At 42.5% G+C, this 22,811-nt stretch overlaps 1 pseudogene; it reads left to right on the top strand.

Moving 5' to 3' along the window:
• Window positions 1-21,530, top strand: part of LOC113055615 (isoleucine--tRNA ligase, cytoplasmic-like) — a 72,774-nt pseudogene extending 51,244 nt beyond the window's left edge.
• The last annotated feature ends 1,281 nt before the right edge of the window (window positions 21,531-22,811 follow it).

Below are 22,811 nucleotides of genomic sequence, written 5' to 3'. Positions count from 1 at the left end.
CTACATTCAGAAAAATCGCTTTCACTCTCTGTATCAGTCTGATTCCAGTCACAATCATCAATTTTTTTACCTGTTTACCAACATCATGACATTGTTTTAGTCTTCTCTTTTGAGGCGTTTTAAATGTACAATCTTCTGAATCAATCACGGAACAGCAATCCTCTTTTATGCTGGCAAAAATGTGCTCAACTGCAGCAGCCGAGCCGTCGCTGTTTTGTGACTCATTCACCTGATCTGCTGGAAGATCCCACGCCACGGGCACCGATACTTCATCTTCCTCCACATCAGCGGCACCTGCACTCTCCCTTGCAGTAGCCTTATCCATCAGTCCAACTTCTGGTACTTTTTCAACGTCTGTCCCTGCTACTGGTTTCTGAGCCATACTTTTTCCAGGCACCTCAGCATCAGTAGGCAATACAGTGGCACCATTCTGCATTTCTTCATCACGTACAACGCTATTTTCCTCAACACTATCGACTGGTGGAGGATTATTATCAGTCTTATTCAATCTTACTGGACATGCAGGGATGAGATGATCTGTTCCACCGCAGCCAAAACATTTCATAGTATTTGTTATGGTGAAAATTACAAAATTTGAAATAAAAGGCGGCACATTAGAAAAAGTCACTTTTTTGAAGGAGTAGAAAGAGGGAGCACTTGGGTAAAAATACCATTGAGCTCTACTACAATTTCTACCGACTCGTTAAATCGATTGTCTTCACAAACACAACAATAGCGCTGTTAATGCGAGACGCAGACAGAATGTTCTCAGGCCCAATCACTTCTCCAACAGCCAGGCTACAGTCTTCTATACTAAGCGCTGAGTCTATTTTTACACCATGACGGCGCGTCAAAAATTCTAATCTTCTGGTACCTGGGCCATCCATGCTCCCATTACAAAACCAGGAGCAGACACCCTAGAGTATTAGACACCTCCTTACCCTCCCAAATAAATGAAAAAAAAAAAAAAAAAAAAAAACACAATACCTAAATTTGAACCACCATGAAAAACGATACAAAAACAAAGAAATAGAAAGATAAAAAAAAAAGATTACTTGTACCTGACACACACCAAACACCCAGCTCATACTCAAAAGCTCGGCCCACTCACTCAGCACATGCACAGAGAGAGAGCGAGCGAGCGAGCGAGAGAGACGGAGACAGAATTTTGAATTTAAATACATCTTTATTTAAAACAATAATCTGTTCACAATAATATTACACACTCACAAAACAAGAACAGCATGTGTGTTCGGTGTATGTGAAATGGTGAACACCTTCCATGCTTCCAGAACTGACTTATAGAAAATAGTCAAATTCAAACGGTCCTCATTCTGGAGCTCCATTAAAAACAGATGTTTGTCCAAACCCATACCTCTGATCCTCCTGAGAGGAGCATAAGCTTGCTTAAACCATGAAGCATCCGTGTGATACAACAGTCTCGGAGCTGCTTGCAACCTGAAGCCATGATTCTGAATCTGATGTCGATCAATCCTTGGCCTCCCTCTTGAACTGGAAGGTATAAAGCAGCAGCACAAATCCAGTGTTGTCCAGACCAAAAAAAAAAAATCACAATTTGCCTTTGAATAGCCTCAATAACTCCAACAGGTGGCTGTAACACAGTTACTTTATGCCACTGGGCAGAAGCAACCAAATGTGAAACGTGTCCCGAGCTCTCGTTAGCGTCGCCCTGGAAACCGAGCAGTCACACCTGCATCTGCTTGTCACGAGCTGAGTGGCCACACCTGCAGCAAATCAAGCACACTTTCTCCACTAGCCCCTCCCATTTTTTCTTTAGCTAAACATTTGCCCCCCCCCCCGCCAAAAAACAATAATTTAAGTCCCTCTCTGCCCCACTTTAGGTCTCCAGCTAACTTTGTTTATATATACATAGGAGAAAGTTGCACAAAAGCAATCTTTAACAATAAGGCTATTTACTATTAAACGATACAGAAAAAAAATTTCCTTCAAAAAAACAACGACAGTCTGATTCATCCATGAAGCATATACAATGTTCTCATTACCAATTTGATCGCCAGCTGCAATTAACACATCCTCCACTGTGGCATTATCCTCAGGAACACATCTAAAACCATTGCTGAGTGATAATGGTGGCATCTCCTAAAGAAAAACAAGAAAGTTCTCACCCCTCACACAACAGCTCTCACCACCACACTATCCCCAATTCCCACCATGTGAGAGAGAGAGCGCTGTAATCAACACATGCCTCTCTGCTCCGTTTATCAGCCTGCCAGCCACAGTCAGATCTGACCGCTTCAGTGAACTCTGTGTGTTTGTGTATCACACATTTCAAATGAGTGTCTATTCATTTCCTTACAATGATCTAACTATCAATTGATACGATTGCTCAAAATGATAAGTAACTGTTACATTACTCTTAATGCATATTTGTATGGAAACAGACAAACAATCTTCCATGTTTACTGTAAATCATGAAAGTTTCAAGATAATGAGATTCAATGTCACCAATTAGCATGGAGCATGAACCAATTAGACTACAATATTCATGGATGTATGGACTTCTGAGAGGTGGTCGTGGGCCGCGTTTGGGAGGTGTGGGGGAACGCGGTAGAGGACGGGCACTAATTCTGAGATGTGGTCGTGGGCCTTGTTTGAGGGGTGTGGGGGAACGTGGTAGAGGACAGGCACCCCTTCTGAAAGGTGGTCATGGGCCTCATTTGAGAGGTGTGGGGGAACGTGGTAGAGGACAGGCACCCCTTCTGAGAAGTGGTCGTGGGCCTCGTTTGAGAGGTGTGGGGGAACGTGGTAGAGGACGGGCACTAATTCTGAGATGTGGTCGTGGGCCTTGTTTGAGGGGTGTGGGGGAACGTGGTAGAGGACAGGCACCCCTTCTGAAAGGTGGTCATGGGCATCGTTTGAGAGGTGTGGGGGAACATGGTAGAGGACAGGCACCCCTTCTGAAAGGTGGTCATGGGCCTCATTTGAGAGGTGTGGGGGAACGTGGTAGAGGACAGGCACCCCTTCTGAGAAGTGGTCGTGGGCCTCGTTTGAGAGGTGTGGGGGAACGTGGTAGAGGACGGGCACTAATTCTGAGATGTGGTCGTGGGCCTTGTTTGAGGGGTGTGGGGGAACGTGGTAGAGGACAGGCACCCCTTCTGAAAGGTGGTCATGGGCATCGTTTGAGAGGTGTGGGGGAACATGGTAGAGGACAGGCACCCCTTCTGAAAGGTGGTCATGGGCCTCATTTGAGAGGTGTGGGGGAACGTGGTAGAGGACAGGCACCCCTTCTGAGAAGTGGTCGTGGGCCTCGTTTGAGAGGTGTGGGGGAACGTGGTAGAGGACAGGTACCCCTTCTGAGAAGTGGTCGTGGGCCTCGTTTGAGAGGTGTGGGGGAATGTGGTAGAGAACAAGCCCACAGACCAAGACAGTGGCAGCAACAGCATAGAGTGTCCAATGAAATTCAACCAATAGTTGTAGACCATGTCATTCATCATGGCATGGCAATTACTGAGGCGGCTACAATGATACAACCAAACCTCAGAACGTCAACCACGGCTTCAATAATCAGAACTTTCCGCAATGAGAACCGGTAAGTTATCAGCATGCACTAAACATTATGCTACTCTCAGTTGTCAATGGCTGCATACCAATGTGTATCACAGAATAGGTGATGTGACTAAGTGTCTTTTTACTCTAATGTTCCCCGTAAAATTGTGACCAGGCACATAGTGGGGGCAGAGGCAAAATGATATGATAGAAATTATATTCGCCTTACAGAAATTCGCCAGCATATCTTGGACAATGAAGACATGTTCAACAATGTGGGATCCATAAGTTTGCAGACTATTGCACACATACTAAAAAGGCACTAGGTATCTATAAAACAACTATACTGTGTGCCTTTTGAAAGAAATGCAGACAGAGTGAAGCAAATGAAGATTGAGTATGTTCAGGTAAGTTCAGTTTCAAGATGACTGTTGTAAAAACATTCCCAAAAATTCAACATTGTACAGTAATCTCTAAATCTCATCCAAAATGTATTTTTAGAGGGTGATGGAGCTAGATGCTGATGATGACCATCACTAATTCGTATATTTTAATGAAGCAGGTTTTAATCTGGCCAAGAAAAGGAGGAGAGGTCGGAATTTCATTGGCCAGCAGGCAACCATCCAAGTACCTGGACAACGTGGGGCCTACATTACCATGTGTGCGGCTATATCAGAAGATGGTGTGGTGGGACGCAGACCTCATATTGCACCATATAATGCAGCTCTCCTTCTCACCTTTCTTGATGAGCTCAATCAGGTTTGTAGAGTTGAAGGTGTGACCTATGTCATTGTGTGGGACAATGTCAGTTTCCATCCTGCTCATGTAGTGCAAGCATGGTTTCAGGCCCATGCACAATTTACCACCCTGTATATACCCCCATACTCTCCCTTCCTTAACCCGATTGAGGAATTTTTCTCTGCATGGAGATGGAAGGTTCATGATAGGCACCCTCATGAACAAGTCACTCAATCAATTATCAATTATTCAATCAATTATAGTCAATTATTTTTGCTCTGATTCAAATAAACCTAGTTTGTGATTGTACTGTAGTGTTTTGTATCAATATATTACAAACTTTGTTCAATGATTCTACTATGTCTGTAGTATTCTCTCTACTACTGCAGTACTTTTATAGAGATGTATTTACTGTACATTTAGTACCATAATTAAACCTGTATCACCTATTTTGTTCTACAATATTTAATGTTTGTACGAACAATGACACAGTGAAACTATCGGTTGCTTGTGTGTGGGTGATCTATAGTTATGTTTCAATGGTATTTCACAGTAAATTTGTGTTTTGAACCAAGTGCAAGTGCAAGATTTCTATAAAGATGTGAATGCACATTGCAATGTTTTGAACATTAGACAGCCTGTGTTACAAGTGATAACCGTTTTGAGTTTTGTCTCTAGTTTTGAAAAATGACATCAAGGTTCTTAAAATAGTAGCAAAGTGATTGTAAAAAAAAATGTTAACAGACTTAAGCATAAACTTTTGAACCAGGAAATGAATCTTGTGAAAGTTCAACACGAAACCAAGCCTTTATGTCTTATCTTGAACAACGTGTTACAGCGATTGACTACACGAGCCTGTGTGTAAATGTGTGTGTGTGAGAGAGAGTGTGTATGTGTCTGTGTGTTTGTGTGTGTGTCTGTGCGCACGCGTGCATGTGTGTGCGTCAGTGTGTACGCTTGCCTGTGCACTTGTTTGGCCTGTACAGGCCCATCCACACTGACCCAGAAACTCTGCCAATATCTGTGTGCATGTGTGTGTTGTGTGCAGCGACGGACAGAAAATGAGCAAGCGGAAGAAGAATTACCCCAACCCCGGCCTGATTGTTCACAACTACGGCGCCGATGTGCTCCGGTGAGCAAACCACACAGATGCACTGCACACACACATAAAATATAATCACACTCACAGGATCCCCCTCACAGTATCTACAGATACTAATCTGTGAACCATTGAAGTCCCCTGAAGCACATTTGTGACACGAGCATAAGGGTAATGAATGATAAGATATTTATGTCCATCCATATGGAGCCATGCACATGAAACACTCCCATATGATATGACAGGGACTTTTAGCTTCTTCCTTCCTGATTGGGAAGGGTGGTGTATTGAATATTTACCATATATAAAGTACAGACCAAAAGTTTGGAAACATTACTATTTTTAATGTTTTTGAAAGTTTCTTCTGCTCATCAAGCCTGAATTTATTTGATCAAAAATGTAATATTGTGATATATTATTACAATTTAAAATAATTGTTTTAAAATGTATTATACTTTAAATTATCATTTATTTCTATGATGCAAAGCTGAATTTTTAGGATCATTATCACATGATCCTTTAGAAATAATTCTAATATGATGATTCATTATCAAATTTGGAAACAGTTCTGCTGCTTAATATTTTTTCAGAACATGTGATAATTTTTTAGGATACTTTGATGAATAAAAAGTAAAAAAAAAAAAAGAAGTTATGTTTTTAAAATATCAATATTTTGTAATAAGAATATACACTACTGGTCAGTAATTTGGGGTCAGTCATTTTTTTTCTTTCTTTTTTTAAAATAATATCAATACTTTTATTCAGCAAGGATGTGTTAAATTGATAAAAAGTGAAAGAAAATATATTATTAGAATATATATTATTAGACAAAAAATTTATTTTGAATAAATGCAGTTCTTTTTAATCTTTTATTCATCAAATATATTAGACAGCAGAACTGTTTCCAACACTCATAATAAATATAGAATATTATAATATTAGAATGATTTCTAAATGATCATGTGATAGACTGGATGTTACATGTGACACTGAAGGCTGGAGAAATGAAGCTGGAAATTCAGCTTTGCATCAAAGGAATAAATTATTAATAATATAACTATTATTTTAAGTAGTAATAATATTTCACAATATTACTGTCTTTTTTTCTGTATTTTTAATAAATGCAATAAATGCAGGCTTGATGAGCAGATGAAACTTCTTTCAAAAACATATAAAAAAAATATATATAATATTTTGATGGGAATATCTATATTTATTTTTGCAGCATTGTTGATTTACTTTGGCCACTAAGTCATAGACGAGTGTCAGTGATTCAGTATTTTGCTAATCTGTCACCATGTCAAATGTGCAAAGACTTGCTACCAAACCAAGCTTACATGACCAAACCTGAGGCACACATATATCAGACACAATATGTCTAAATAAAGTGATCCTGTGGAGCTCGGTGCTCATGCTGCACATTAAAACCAGACTACAGTGTAATGACACTTCCACTAGCTACAGAGAAAGATACTGAAAGATATGGTGATTGTGGCTCTATCAGCCAGATAGATCCTCAAGCCAGGACTGAGCTCAGTTCACGTGTTGTTTACCCACATGCCAAATTACCCTGAAACTTTTGAAATATTGTGCGTCTGGTGAAGAGCACTGCTGTGCTGTGGATCAAAAATCAGTCACGGATCCTTATGCGTTGTGGACTTGCAGATCTCGTACAGATAGAGTCTGCAGCATCTACATATTTTAGCATGAAATTAGCATGTAGACCAATCTCACATCAGTAAACATCATTTGTTCTACACCACTCCAAGCTGGTAATGGCTCTTGATTTTGTTGGATAAGTCTAGTGACCAGTGACAGCAGTTTCTATACCAGTGACACATTCCTTTCAAATTCATATAAAGTTAAATTCAATTTTTTTCATGTTGTTAATGCTAATGCATTTTTCCACAAAGTGAAACAACAGTGGGATATGATTGATTTGTAAGTGACAAGTGAATAAATAAATATACAGTAGTTGTTGTTGTTGTTGTTGTTATTATTATTATTATTATTAAGCAAATATGATATATGCATTATTGAATATAAGTGATATAATAAAAATGGAGCAACAGGCCAGAGTTCGAACTGAACAGAAACACCACGTATTCTATAAATATATAGAATATTCTATAATTATTTTTTTACAAAAGTGATATTTAAAATAAAGCTATTACATGATTATATTTCATTGCCAAACATTAGACATCACCTTCTTCTACAGTCTGTGGTTATGACCAATGAAATGCTTGAAGATTGACACCTCAGACTTGATCACATACTTCTTTTATAAATGTGGTTTTATTAACAAAGTTTGGGACAAGCACGATCAGATAATAATCCAATTTGGCACAGGTGCATCTCGTTTAGCTAATCATTTTAAATGGCACACAAGCGTATATATATCCAGTCCTCCTACCTCCTATCCCACGACAGTTTTTCGGCATCCACTCGTCTGCCAGATGTCGGAACTCGAACTTTTCCCTTCAGACAACAAGCTAGAAGCTCCCCAGCAAACCACCGGCTCTAAAGCAGCTTCCTCTGCTGGCCCCATGGCACCTCCTTCTCAACCCGGATGCAGCGCCGAGCCCGAGGCCTCAGCGTGTGGGCGAAGACAAACTAGGCCTTATACGCACACACCTAAGCCTCGAAGTCTCCGTTCACCTCCACCATCGAGACAGCCAACCCAATCACCATCAACATCACATGCATAGGCTTCACCATCCATCCCACCCATTGGAAAATGGACTGTTGCAGGATTAAGACAAGCGCTGTCAAATTCAGATGTTAGGTTTTCTCGTAACATGAGCAAAGCTCAACTCTGTGAGCTTTATAGCACACTGGGAAATAATTCACCTACCTCCAAAAAGGTAACCAAAGCCCACAGGTCTATACAACGTGTCTCACAAATGTCATCTTCTTCCAGCTCAAGTTCCGGCTCCCCTCAAGCGTCAGGACATAGCAGATCATCAGCAGATCGGGGCCACGCCCAAATTCGGCCGCTCCTCCCATCGCACTGCCTCCCTCTTCACAACCTATCTCTGCAGCTCCTTCAGCTGCCTCGCCTCATGCAACAGTGCCCAAGGGCGCAAATTTCCAACCTCCACTGCTTTCTACTTTACCTTCGGCTGCAAAGACTAGCGCAAGGCTGCCTCCGCTAGCCGCTCAAGCTCAGCCTCCTTCCTTTTACCCCTCCACTTTTTCTTTCCCCACCAATGGCCAGCAGCCCCAGTTGCAGACACCCAAGCTGGGAATCCTCAGCTAGCAACACAAGCAGGCTGGCCTCCTTCCTCCTTTCCATCTTCCTCTTCCTCTCCTTATGGGCTTCCCCAAGCGCCGGGGTTCAATTCATGCGTGAGGATGCCTCCGCAAACGGGTACAACCCCTCCCTCATTTCCTCCTTTCTCCCTCTATCCTTTTTCCTACGGGCCGACCCCAGCTCCAGGGGATAATCTGTGCGTGAGGATGCCTACGCAAATGGTTTCTACGCGGAGATTTCTCAGTAACTTAAAAAAATTCGACTCCCAGTTCATCTCGCCCCCTTTCTTTTTCCGAATTCACGATCGCATTTAGCCGTTATACGAAGGTAATCTGCTCTGCTTTTCCCTATAGACGGCGCAAACTCAATGACTATCTGGCTATAGTCGCGGAACTCGCGCTGTCTTATGGCGGAACCCATTTTTATACTTACAACAAGATATTTTCAGCCAAATGTGCAGTACGTGTAGCCCAGTGGAATCAATGCCCCTATGGCAGTCTGCAGGTCAATTGCTCACTCGACCATCTCATGCCCTCAAATGAATCCAACTATTATTCCCTGCCCAGAACCGACGCAAATCAAGTCAACCAGCTAAGTTCCATGTCCGGCTACCACCCATCCAGCATCAAATAGAGAATCCTTCTCAGCCACGGGTAACCAACAGGTCTGCGGTAATTTCAACAGAGGAAATTGCGTTAGACAGCAATGCAAGTTTCTCCATGTCTGTAATTACTGTGGTGGAGCTCACGCTCGTACAGTATGCCCAGTCATGAAAGCTACCAATAAAAAATCTAGAAACTACTTACCAACTCCGATTAATATTTCTCATCTTTCCTCTGAACTTTCACACCACCCAGACAAAAAATTTACCAATTTTCTTCTATCTGGCCTCAAACAGGGACTTAATCCCGGCACTACATGCCCAATCTCACAGAACATTATTAGCAAAAATCTTCAATCCGTACTCGCAGTACCAGATACAATAGATAAATTAATCAAAAAAGAAGTTGAGTCAGGCTTTAGATCGGGCCCTTCGATGCCCCCCCCCCTTCAAAGAATTTGAAGAAAAAAAGAGACTGATTATCGATCTCTCAGCCCCACGTAATTCCCCATTTCCCAGCATAAATAGCCTCATACCCCTCGAAGAATATTCTCTGCACTACCATGACATAGATCAAGCGATCACCATGATAAAAAATGTAGGTCTTGGTGCATGGCTGGCTAAAGTAGACATCACTTATGCTTTCAAAGTGATGACTATCCTTACTTTCGGATGTAAAAGCAGCCCAAACATTTTCGATATGTTATCAGAGGCAATCTGCTGGATTCTTTCTAATAACTGTTAAATTCCTCACCTAATCCACCTGCTCAACGACTTTCTTATCGTCTCACCTCCCGATGCAATTCCAGCCGAAAATATCACAACAGTCCACAGGGTTTTCTCAGAGCTAGGAATCCCCATTGCGCACGAGAAATCCTTGGGACCAACCCATTTTATTGAATTCTTAGGTATCAACCTGGATTCAATCAAATTCCAGGCCTCTCTGCCAAAGGAAAAAATCGACAGAATAATTTTAGTGGCTTCTTCCTTGGCAGAGTGCAAAAGTTGTTCAAAGCGTGATCTCCTTTCTTTGCTCGGGCATCTTAACTTTGCAATGCGCATAATCCCGCAAGGCCGCCCTTTCATCTCTCATTTTCTCGCACTCGCATCCTCCGTGCATGCCTTAGATGATCAAATTATCATAAACCAGGCATGTTGCAATGAACTCAGTTTATGGATCACCTTCCTCAGACAATGGAACGGCTTAACATTTTTCTACAGCGATTTGGTGTCTCTCCCCGACGACATCCAATTATTTACCGACGCAACCCCATCCGTCGGTTTCGGGGTTTTTTATCAAGGCCATTGGTTCGCATCTCCGTGGCCCCCCCAGATGCTCGAGTCTCCCCAATCCTCCGCACTGTTCGAACTTTACCCCCTAGTCGTCGCAGCCTTTACTCTATACTACATGCAGTTTCTCCCAGAACCATTCAGTCGTATCTTACAGCGTGGAGATGTTTCAAATCTTTTCACCTCTCCTATCACTTGCCATTCCCCGATTTTTCTCTCCTCTCAATTACTTCATTTATTTCCTTCCTCAGTACCACTAAGTACCTCCAGGCAGGTTCTATTAAAGGTAACTTAAGTGGCGTTAAATTTTTTCATAAACTAATCCAAGGCTTCCCCTCCTCCGAGAAAAACAATTCGCAAACTTCTCTTCTAATCAAAAGAATTCAGAGAGCTCGCCCATCAAACCTGGATTCCAGACAACCCATAACTCTGGACATCCTCACAAACTGCATCCAAAATCTCCACACATGGTATCATTAGATCCATACCGCTCGTACCCTAGATGCCATGTTCCTATAGGCTTTTTTCGGTTTTCTGAGATGCTCAGAAATTGCAATTACCTCGAAATTCAACCCCAAACTCCACCCGACAATCTCTGATTTGTGCATACTGGATAACGAAACCATCGCTTACTCCATTAAACATAGTAAGAAGGACCAAGAAAGGAAAGGCCACTACATATACATTTTCAATCTCCCATCTCCAATTCAACCTTATCAGGCTCTCGTCTCTTATATCCAGTCCAGGAACGCCCAATCTAAATCCGCACTGGACCCTCTCTTTGTCGACAACTCCAACCATCCTGTTACACGTTTTTGGTTCCAAACACATTTAAAGCTCATCCTTACGCAATCAGGCTTTCATGCAGAAAATTTTTCCAGCCACTCATTCCGCATTGGGGCGGCAACTACAGCAGCTCAGAAAGGACTCTCCCAAAATCAGATACAGGCTCTGGGTCGTTGGTCATCAGAAGCTTTCAAAAGTTACATCAGGTACAATCAAAGCCACATAAAGGCAGCCCATGCAGCCCTGATCAGCTGATAGATAAATAAAAAAATAAATGTAAATAAATAAATAAATAAATAAAAATAAATAAATAAATAAATAAATAAATATAAATAAATACATATATTCAGTTCTATTTATATATATATATATATATATATATATATATATATATATATATAGTATTATAAAATATATTATATAGATATAAATAAAAAAATAATAATTATTAAAAAAATATTATAAATAAATAAATATAAATATATATTTTGAAGCCTCTCCTTCCCAACTCAGTCAATTATCGTTTCTTCGGCCAAAGTAAAGGCCTTCCAGCCGTCGTTACAATCTCCTTGCCATTCAGGATCGGACAGGGCTCTCCCTTCCGGTTCAGCAGGGCAGTGGCTCCCTCCGGTCACAGCGTGAGCCCTTAGTCCGTCATTGAGTTGCGCTGTGCGCTCAGTGGCGGACGGGGTTCTGCCTCCCGGTGCAGCAGAACCACAGGCCCCCTTCGGTCGTTCTGACAGCCCTCCATCCGATGCATCAAAGTCGTGCCTCGTACCCAGTCGCAAGGGGGACTCTCCCTTCTGGTGTAGCAGAGCCGCAGCCCCCTTCGGACGCAGCGACTGTCCCTCCATCTGTTGCGTCTTCTTGCCTACTCTGCATTGGACGGGGCTCCCCTACCGGTGCAGCAGACCCACGGCTCCCTTCGGTCGCAGGTTGAACCCCCCGTCTGAGTTATGTTGCATGCTCAAGGGCGGACAGGGTTCTCCCTCCCGGGGGAATAGAGCTGCTGGCTCCCTTCGGTCGCAGTGAGAGCCCTCCATCAGACGCATCAAACCATGCCTCGCATCGCAAGGGGGACTCACCTTTCTGGTGCAGCAGAGCCGCAGCTCCCTTCGGACGCAGCAAAAGTCCCTCCAACAGTCGTATTCCAGTTAGCGTCAATCAGGGCTCTCCCCTCCAGGGCAGCACTCCTGCTGCAGAGTTGCGAACCCCTACGGAGGCTGGGAGAACCCTCCGAGGCAAAAAAAAAACGTGCCTCCATAAACTCGCAATGGGGGACCGGCACTTCCGGTGCAGCAGAGCCACAGCTCCCTTCAGATGCAGCGGGAGTCCCTCCAACAGTCACTTCTCTTTGCCTCCTCAGCATCGGACTAGGGCTCCCTTCAGTCGCAGTGTGAACCCCCCATCTGAGTTATGTTGCATGCTCAACGATGGCTAGGGATCTCCCTCCCAATGTGGTACAGCCGCTGGCTCCCTTCGGTTGCATTAGGAGACCTTCATCCGATGCGCCAAACCGCGGCTCAAATCTCATTAACTATTCAGCATCTGACGGGGCTCTCCCTTCTGGTGCAGCAGACCCACGGCTCCCTTCGGTCGCAGTGTGAACCCCCCGTCCGAGTTATGTTGCATACTCGATGGCGGCCAGGGATCTCCCTCCCGATGGGGTACAGCCACTGGCTCCCTTCAGTCGCAGTGAGAGCCCTCCATCAGATGCAACAAACCGTGCCTCGTACTCAGCTGCAAGATGGACTCTCCCTTCCGGTGCAGCAGAGCCGCAGCTCCCTTCGGAGGCAGCAAGAGTCCCTCATTTCTTGATATCCGGCATTGTGCTCCTCCCATAAGCGGCACGGAGGGCTCGCTGATAAGACGTTGCGATCCGCAGCTCTCGTCGAAGACTGCACGGGCTCTCCCGGTCACTCTGCATTCTGTTCCCAACACGCATATTTTGGGGGGCAACTAAATTTTAGCTCTCTGACTGCTGTCCTATGGCTTTAAGCTTCTTTTGGGGAGTTATTTTACTTCGGGCTATGCTCCGGGCCTGGACCCCTCCCCCAGGACAGCATGCCAAAATATGCCTACTATTTGCCTTCAGATTAGATGTAAGCGTGAACTCGTGAAATGTGGTTTTATTGACAAAGTTCGGGAGAAGCACGATCAGATAATCATCCAATTTGGCACAGGTGCATCTCGTTTAGCTAATCATCTTAAATAGCACACAAGCGTATATATACATATCCAGTCTTCCTACTTCCTGTCCCACGACAGTTTTTCGGCATCCCTCCTCCACCCCAACTCCTCACTTGTCACTTCTAATCTATTTACCCCAAATTAGGGATAGGGGGAGTTATTTGGGTTCGGGCTATGCTCTTCAGTCAGAGGAAATGTTCATTCAGCTCTGATTTCATCGTTTTTGTCCATCCAGACTGTATCTGATCGACTCCCCCGAGGTTCGTGCTGAGGACCTGCGCTTCAAAGAAGAGGGGGTGCGAGAAGTGCTCAGAGACGTCTTCCTGCCCTGGTACAACACCTACTGCTTCCTGCTGCAGAACATCCAGAGACTGCAGAAGGTACATGATCTGACTGAAGCTCTTCAACAGCAAGACTGCAATCAGTCAGCACAGCACATTTCATTTAGTCCACAGCAGCAAAAACACATGAAATCTGTCATTTACAAACTTGATCCAAACTGCATTTGTATGCAGTTTACCGTCCCATGTTTGAGGTCACTGTGTTTTAATTATTATTATTATTTTTGTTGATGTTGCTAATTCAATTCTATTATTCATCAGGAATAGTGACTAGTGAAAAGTGACAGCAAATACATTTTAATGTTACAAAGTAAAGTTTTCAATTAAATGCTATTTTCTTTTTCTTTTCTTTTTTTAATTTCTATTCATTAAAGAATCCTGAAAAATAAAATGTATAATAGTTTTCACAAAATACTAAGCAGCACAAATAAGCATATTAGAATGATTTCTGTTCAGATTTGACTTCAGGATACAGGATAAAAAATTATAATAATCACATTTAAAATATATTAAAAAAGAAAAGTTATTTTAAATTAATCAAATGCATTTTTCCTTGGTAAGTATTAATGCAAAAGCATTTTGTCTAATTCATATTTTAAAACCTTTTAATATTATACCACTGGCTTGCACAGAGTAAAGAGTAAGACTCATAGGGGTTCATCTGTCAAAAAGCCTCCCGCTCACATCCTCTCATGTGTCTTGAGTTTAGCAGCCCAAGGTGAGCAGAGCCCAAGAGTCATCCTTCCTTACTACTCTGAATTACTTTCTTCTTGAGTGCTACTTTCCAAAACTTTACCATGAAATTGATGTCTTTATCAAGGTCAGGCATGCTGCAGGTCATATGACGCGTCGTATTCAGAAATAGATCTGTTTTTCAGTCTACAGACTCTATACGGTGGTTCCCAAGCTTGTCAAATGAGTGGATATGCTCACCTACTGGTATGTGCGGATGAACCGCAGGCGACTGAAGGTGGGCAAGATATGATTCATACACAGTCACGAACATCAGGTCAATCTCACCAAACCTGTCGAAAATATCCTGCTCATGTGACACATTTCAACAGCGATATGCTTCTGCTTGTAATCCTTCAGGGACCCACACTGAGAACCATTATAAAGGCCTTACTGACAGATCTATAACTTTATAAAAACATATCTCATCCCTAAATGTAATTTATTCATATTGTGCTAAATGCACTGTGAAATTTAGGCTAAATCTGAATTCATGAGTTCATATCAGGACACAATGTATAAGAAATCGATGCGAGTTTTATCTGGTGTGAGAAGAGGCACAATTTCAGGCCAAAGGCATGTTTTTTTTTTTTCTTTTCTTTTTTCCTGGGTCATTACAGTTGCTAATGACGAACAGTGCACATCTTAAAGTGGCAATTATGGTATGTTTGACAAATATAAATGACCTTTATTTTCACCACAGTTTATATTTTGCACATCTGCCACAACAAATCAATTCTTGCACTGTTATGTAAAACGGTTTTATGAAGAAAGTGTTGTGGTGTTATTGCATAGAATAACCTATGGGCCTTCTTTAGCTCCATTGCACTATTATAGACAGTACCGTATTTTCTGGACTATAAGTTGCACTTTTTTTTCAAAGTTTGGCTGGTCCTGCGACTTATAGTCAGGTGCGACATATTTATCAAAATTAATTTGTCATAAACCGAGAGAAATGAACCAAGAGAAAACATTACCGTCTCCAGCCGCGAGAGAGCGCCATCTCGCGGCTGGAGACGGTAATGTTTTCTCTTTGTGCTTGGTTCTAAATAAATGCGACTTATTGTTATGTGGAGGGTAGGGATGAACTCCCGCGGCTCTCTCCTTAGCCCTCACGACTGCGGACTTGGATACAGTTCTCTCAGTAGCCGTTTCGGGGTCAAGGTTCTCTGCTGCTGGCTCGGGGATGCCAGCGCTCACTGCTGCTGGCTCGGGAGGCATGGCCGACTCAGGAGGAGACAGAGACGCAGGACCAGAAGACCCCTTCTTCCTCCTCTTCCTCCTTGGCCGCAGTGCAGAGATCACAGCTGGGTCTGAGACTGGTTGAGGAAGTTCGGTCTCTGGCAGGGCTGACTCCGTCGCTGTGGACTCCAAAGCAGACTCCCACGAGAACCGTCTCCCTCGCTTCTTGGGGAGACTGATGGGTGTGGGAGGCACCTCAGGATTCGGGGAGGGATTTGCCTGATCCTCCAGTGTTGTAACGGCCAGGAGACGAACCTATGGGATCACTGGCAGCTGGGCAGATGGTGGGGACCTTGAGGGGGAAACCAGCGGCTCCTCCTGGGAGAAACTCTGCAATAGCCAGGCACAGTTCTTAAGGACCCACTCACCCTCGGACGAGTATGGGAGGGTGACCCTCTTCTTGTCGGTGGGGGATGACATCCAGCATTGCCTCCGGAACTCCAACTGTTGCTAAAGCTCGGAGGGCCACCTGTCTGCTGAGTTCTTGGCTGGTCGGTTCATTCTGTTATGTGGAGGGTAGGGATGAACTCAAATGCAGACAGGAATGCACAAAACACAGGATTTATTATACACAAAAGGGGAAAACAAAACCCACGAGGGGGAAAACAACGACTAGGGCAGAGACAATATAACTTAACAGGACTGGGTTGACACGATAAAACAAAGACTCTAAACACTAGAGCACTAACTACCAACAAACACTCACGGGTAAAACAACGATTTATTGAAGGGGTGACAATGATACCATATCTCACGAGCTAACATTAAGGAACACATATGTAGAAACAATGAACCGACAAAAGACAGAGCACACTAGGGGATATAAATAGGAAAACAGCACAGGTAAGGCAATCACGACAAAACTAGGATAACAAGGAGGCGGGGCAAGGGGACGAGACAACACAAGCACATGGCCCAAAGACAAGGCCATGTGCTTGTACACAAAACACGGCTCTGTCATGATCCTGCCTCAAGACTAGAGAAAAGTCAGGACATGAAGGCAGAATCATGACACTTATAGTCCAGTGTGACTTATATATGTTTTTTTCCTCATCATGATGTATTTTTGGACTGATGCGACTTATACTCAGGTGTGACTTATAGTCCGAAAAATACGGTGAAATATGTGTAAAGGTACAATGTATTAGGGAATATTAGAGCAGCTAAAATATTTCAATTAATCTTATTCAACCCTCTTGACCTGCAAGACATTCGGAGGTTGTGAACTAAATTTTATATGTATTTTGTATAAACGTAGGCATTGATAAATGGTCATAGAGATGGTTATTAATGTAAAGTACTCTTTTTTTAAATCCCATTGTTTCTCGTCACTTTGTTTCACTCACTTGTTCTGACAAGAAATGCTTGTTTTAAAAAATTAGGTGTGCCCCAGGTGTTTGTCATAAGCCCGTCTGCATTCTCTAATATTGAGGAAGCTGCATATCACTGATGAATTATTTGCATTAAATCTGGATGATCATCATCAAAGTTGAGCTTTATTAGTGGTTTCATCTTATCCTGCTCATTTTATGCATATTCAGCTCTCACGCATATGGAGTTTCTCTGTATATTGTGCTCTCAACACGAGTCTCAGCTCAGAGCTGGACCTGCAGGCCCAAACATGGTGCGGTGTTGTGACAGTGTGCTGTAGAGGCAGCTTGTTGTGTGTTATGTGCTTGCTGCTGTTAGCCTCTCTCTCTCTCTCTGTGTGTGTGTGTTCAGGGTGACAGTGGTACTGAAGACTGCATGCGAGCCCTGGAGACCTCTTCAGCCTGCTCTTCTCCATGTGATGGAGACTAATGGTGAGTCACGCCAGCGCTCGCAGCTCCTTCTCTACTTCAGATGTAGAGAAGAGAAGGAATGTGGTCATTCTCAGAAGACCGCGATGAAATGATACAAGTGTGGCAATGCTGAAGGAAGAATTATGGTGCACTAATAAAATTAATATGACTAAAACCACTGATTCGTGCACATTATAATTTTCTTGTTAGAAAACAGTCCTTTACATGAAATGCAAAACTTATTTTGTGTTCCACTGAAAGTGTCATAATGAAACCTTTCAATGAAGTAAACTCTTGTATGTTTTATGTGTAATTATGCTTGGCAAATGCATCTTTATTTTAAGGATCTTTATTTATTCTTAGAAAATTACAGATGAAGTGGATGATTTTGCAGTGTAATAACTGTAGAGCTGGCCATCCTTTCATAATTATGTAGGCAGGGCATCAGTAGAGCTCATGTATTACAATAATTAATTACTGACCCAAAAGGTAGTTAGAAAAATCATTTGATAGATAAGCAGGGTGTGAGACAGTCAATGCCCCATTTTCCTCTTCTCTGATTTTGAGTATTTAATGTCTAAATGAATCTTCATAAAACCTCACAGTAGACTTGCTGTACAGTTATTGCTCAAGCAGATGATGAAAGATGTTGGAGAGTGAAAGCTTTAAGATTGAAGGAAAGCAAAGAAACCCTGGAGAAGAGCATGAGGTCCTCTGTCCAGAGGTCCAAGTCTCTCTGGTTTGAGAGCCGTCCAGCACAGTCCTGCATCCCTCAGTCTGTCTCTGCAGTGTTTATGAATTCATGTAATGTCCCTCATTACTGTGCTCTGTGCGTAGTGATGTTTCTCACAGCAGTGTCCTGCCGTCAGAGACAAGGAGGCCATCCAGAGGACATGAGCCCCATTTACTGATCGAACATCTTCCTTTTCAGTAGTTTGGACTTTCTTCCTATATTCCTAAGTACTGCATTTGCTGGTGCATTGAGCACTGGAACCAAGAAACGGGATTGTTGTTAGCGTAGTTTGTACCTGTGTTTTGGTCATTAAAATGCTTCTTTATTATTATTTTAACAACATATAAATCATAATGGCAGATTTTGTGTGTGTGTGTGTGTGTGTGTGTGTTTGTCAGGGAGTCTCTGATTGACAAGCACATCGAGAGCGCCGTGTCTAAGATGTCGTGGGTAATCGAGCAGGGCCGTGTGATCAGAGACAGGAAGACATTGCCCGTCAAGGTGAGAGACCATCGTCATGATGCAGCAGACGCTGTCTCTCGCTGACACAGGGATCTGTTTCAGTATCTGCTGAAGGAGTGCTGGTGATCCATCAGGTGCTCAGAGAGATCCAATCCCTGTAGAAGTACATCCTGGAGGTAAGGATTTCACAAGCACACACGCTTCCTGTGACGTATCCTCATTTATCTGATCGCTCTTTCCCTGGGAGGCAGAAAACATCAGTCAAAGAGGTTGGTTCTGCAGTTTTATAGTATTATGGCATCTATGCCATGGGATTTGTTAATGATTTTTAAAATGATTCATATCATGACATATATCATTATCAGCCTACAGTAAAAACAAAACTTATATTTATATTTGGGAAGCACAATATATCGGCCACCTTATCGGTATCGGCCATTAAATTGTAATTTTAATGTTATCATTATCGAAGCAGTAAAAACATTTTGCAGATATACTGAAGATGATAAATAATGCATTATTTCCTGCAGAGACACTTCAGGCGCTATGGAATTTGTTAGAATAATTTTTATAATGATTAATATCATGTCGTATATCATTATCAGCCTACATTAAAAAAAAAGCATTTATATATATTTACATTGATATTTTTATCTCTTTCTGTTTTAATATTCCTGTGATGTCATGATGACATGTTCCTCTGACTCCAGTAATTCTCTCAGCATTACTAGTCCTAATTTAGTTTTGACTTGTTCAAACTACAGTTTCCGATATATCTGTGTTTAAATTCAGACTACGAATAATTCCTATTTAAGATATCTATACCTTTTCTACTGAAACCCATATTCGTATCCCTCAGCTGGTTCATAAATTTCAGATCTATGCAGTGGACTCTCTGAATTAAATAAAATAAATTATCTGCTCCATTTCTACAAATCACATTCGGGTATGTTTAGTTACAGATATCCACAAAGAACTTGGATGTAATCCAGTTTTAATTATATATATGGTTAGATTGTGCATCATATAACTGGGCATAATTCAGTTGTGACTTGTCAAAGTAAAGCTACTGATATCTGTAATTGCTTTTTGAGTAGTAAGAGCAAGACTGGAACTAGAAGTAAATTATTTACAGATACAATCTGATAATTATTTGCAGTATATTCTGATTTATTCACAATACTAGTCATAAAAGCGTTGCAGATTAGTTTTTTTACTGGTGAAACTGTAATTAAAAAGACGTGCCGTGGTTATTCTCTTTATTCAGAGGCAGCTCATTATGCTAATGTCGCCTCATGCATATTTATCAGGTCTCTTCTGAAGCGTGGCAGGGGAACTCAAAACATGAGGAGAGCCAGCATTGTCTGCTTTCAGTGCAGTCTGCAGTGAAGATTTCTTCATATTCACACTTTCATTTCCCCCACATGCTGAGTTTTGGCTGTATTTAGCACTTAGAAATGAAAACCAAGACCTGGAACATGAAAGTGTCAAATGTTGAAGAATCAGCTGCAATGAATCTGGCCTAAATGTATCATTCACACAATTTACGGAATGCATTTAGAGATAATATGCAAAAAATATATAATGGAAGTACCCAACCACTCTTTTGCATTTCGCATATCTCTACACTGGAGGCGTATGATACACTGCAGCAAAACCTAGATTGAAGTGTAGAAATGTTGCACACTTTCCTTGGATCATTCATGATGGAGGCGTGCTGCGCTAATACATATTATGTTGCTGTATTATTAGAACAAGAAGTCCAGCACTGTTTGTTCCACTCTACAGCTCCCCCTGCTGGCCTGGAGCTCCGGGTGGTGTGTTAATCTGAGCACAAACGTCTGTCACTGTGAACGGGTCATGCGGTGAACCTGTGTCCTTCATCTCCAGCCCCTGCTGCAGGGGTTTATGGGTGGGCTGGGCCTCTCTGTGTCTGCTACGCTCGATTGATAAATGCCCCAGTGGAGAAAGCCATGTTGCCTGCCATTGATCAGAGCACCAGCTTCAGCGTCCACCATGACCCGCTCGACTCACAAATATATTCATGAGAAAGTCATTCAGAGCAGATGATGAAACTGCACGTTTTTCAGATGCATTCATATCCATCTGAAACTGAGACGTTTACTGATGTATGTACATCAGTGTGTAAGCGTTTTCTTCTTCCATTATCTGGGTTTTGTCTCTTACATATATGTAGTTTTGCGTCTAGTGTTTTACACACTTTCTGCAGGTTCTTCATGACATCATGCTCTGAAACTGATTAATTTGTTGGTGAGACGGAGAGCTGAAAGCGCTTCTTGTCAGGTGGAATAAAGCATGCTCTCAGTGAGCTTCATTAGGTGCCATGTTTTATTCAGATTAGCTTCTTTTTATTCTGCTCTCACAATGTGAGAAACACCTGATTTAATGAACAGCCTCCCACTGTAAGACCAACAAGCTCATCCTAGTCTCAGACAACGTGAGGATGAGCAGGTTCTCTCCTGTACTGTGAGTCTGAGTTCAATGATGAAAAGTCATTCTTGTAGCAGTAGAATGATTGACATCTTGTTGTGTCAATCTCAATGATTTTTTTTTCTTCTTCATCAAGAGTTGAATGTCCGCCAGCTCACTCTTTCCACTGAAAAGGACAAATATGACATTCGTCTGCGAGCTGAACCTGATCACATGGTGCTGGGCAAACGGCTGAAAGGGGCATTTAAATCTGTTACTGCATCCATCAAGAGCTGGAGATCTTCCAGAGGACAGACATGAACTGCTCACCACATCCACACACCACTCACTCAAAAATCATCATGTTTCACACCTGCATGTCTTCATTCTCTGCCCAACTCAAAACTGTGATGAACGTACAGTAAATGAGATTCTGAAAGGGCAGAAAAGCATCAACCTCTGGTCACACTTCAGCAAAACTAATGTCCACATCTTCTCATGAGTCACACACAGTATTATTGACAGTGATATAGTTATCTTCCTCAATGTGCAGAACATAAATATGATGTCTAAAGAGGATTTTTAGAGTAACAAGAATTATCCTTGAGAATAACCAGAATTTAAAAAACAGGTTCCAAAGCCAGACATCTGACAGGATTGTGGTAATGCATTACTCAGGGCCCTGTGATTTTTCCCACCCAGGACATGTGGACATGATATCAGTTTTTCTTCCTGGCTCTGAAGTGGGCGGTGGTTTTTCAGAGCCGTTACCTGCGTTGGAGGGAAGAGAAGAGCTCAAGCAGCCGTGTAATCTCAGATCAGAGTGCAGTGTTCATCGCTCACATGTCATGCCTCTTACACGTAACAGTGCATATAAGTCTGGATAAGACTGGGACATTGAGATGTGAGCTTACTGGAGACGCTCAGATATCCTCTCTCTCCCTGTACACAAACATGTGCTGATTTAGCAATAGAAGATTCTTCATTAGCACTGTAACATGTCCAAGGTGCTGTAAGTCTGCCTTGCAAAACTGCTCCCATTTCTACCTAAAATCAAACATGAAGCCCAGGACAGCTCACGAACTCAGAGTCATGAAGATGCTTTCATGTTTCTGAGAGTTCGTTCTGCTCCCAAAGGCTGCGCTACCTTTACGAAAAATAACCATGGTTTTATTATAGTAAACCTGTAGTAACCCATGGTCTTTTGGTGTGTTGACTACCATTTGTACAACCACGGATTTACTACAAATCCCATGTGTGGTGAACCCTGCAGCGGGGGAGAGCGTCAGGAGATGCACGGTGAGTGAGTGGGTGAAGCGCAAATAACGAACACCTGTCTCTTGTTGCAGTAATTGGCATGAAGAAGGAGGCGGGAACTGGTGGACAAACAAATAACTTTAATAATAAAATAACAGACAAAAACCAAACACAACTAAAGTCCAGGCCTGGTCCTCTCTCGTCCTTCACTGTCGTCCCTCCTCTTTTGTATCCTGGGACTCGAGACCGGTGAGTGGAGCAGGTGTCACTGATTTCCAATCACTCCACCGGCCTCGCCCCGTTCCCACTCGTCACGCCATGGTTATACTATGGTTAATTTAGCAA

The sequence above is a fragment of the Carassius auratus genome, chromosome 36 (assembly GCF_003368295.1).
Source record: "Carassius auratus strain Wakin chromosome 36, ASM336829v1, whole genome shotgun sequence".
NCBI lineage: Eukaryota > Metazoa > Chordata > Actinopteri > Cypriniformes > Cyprinidae > Carassius > Carassius auratus.
This window is presented reverse-complemented; position numbering and strand designations above follow the sequence as displayed.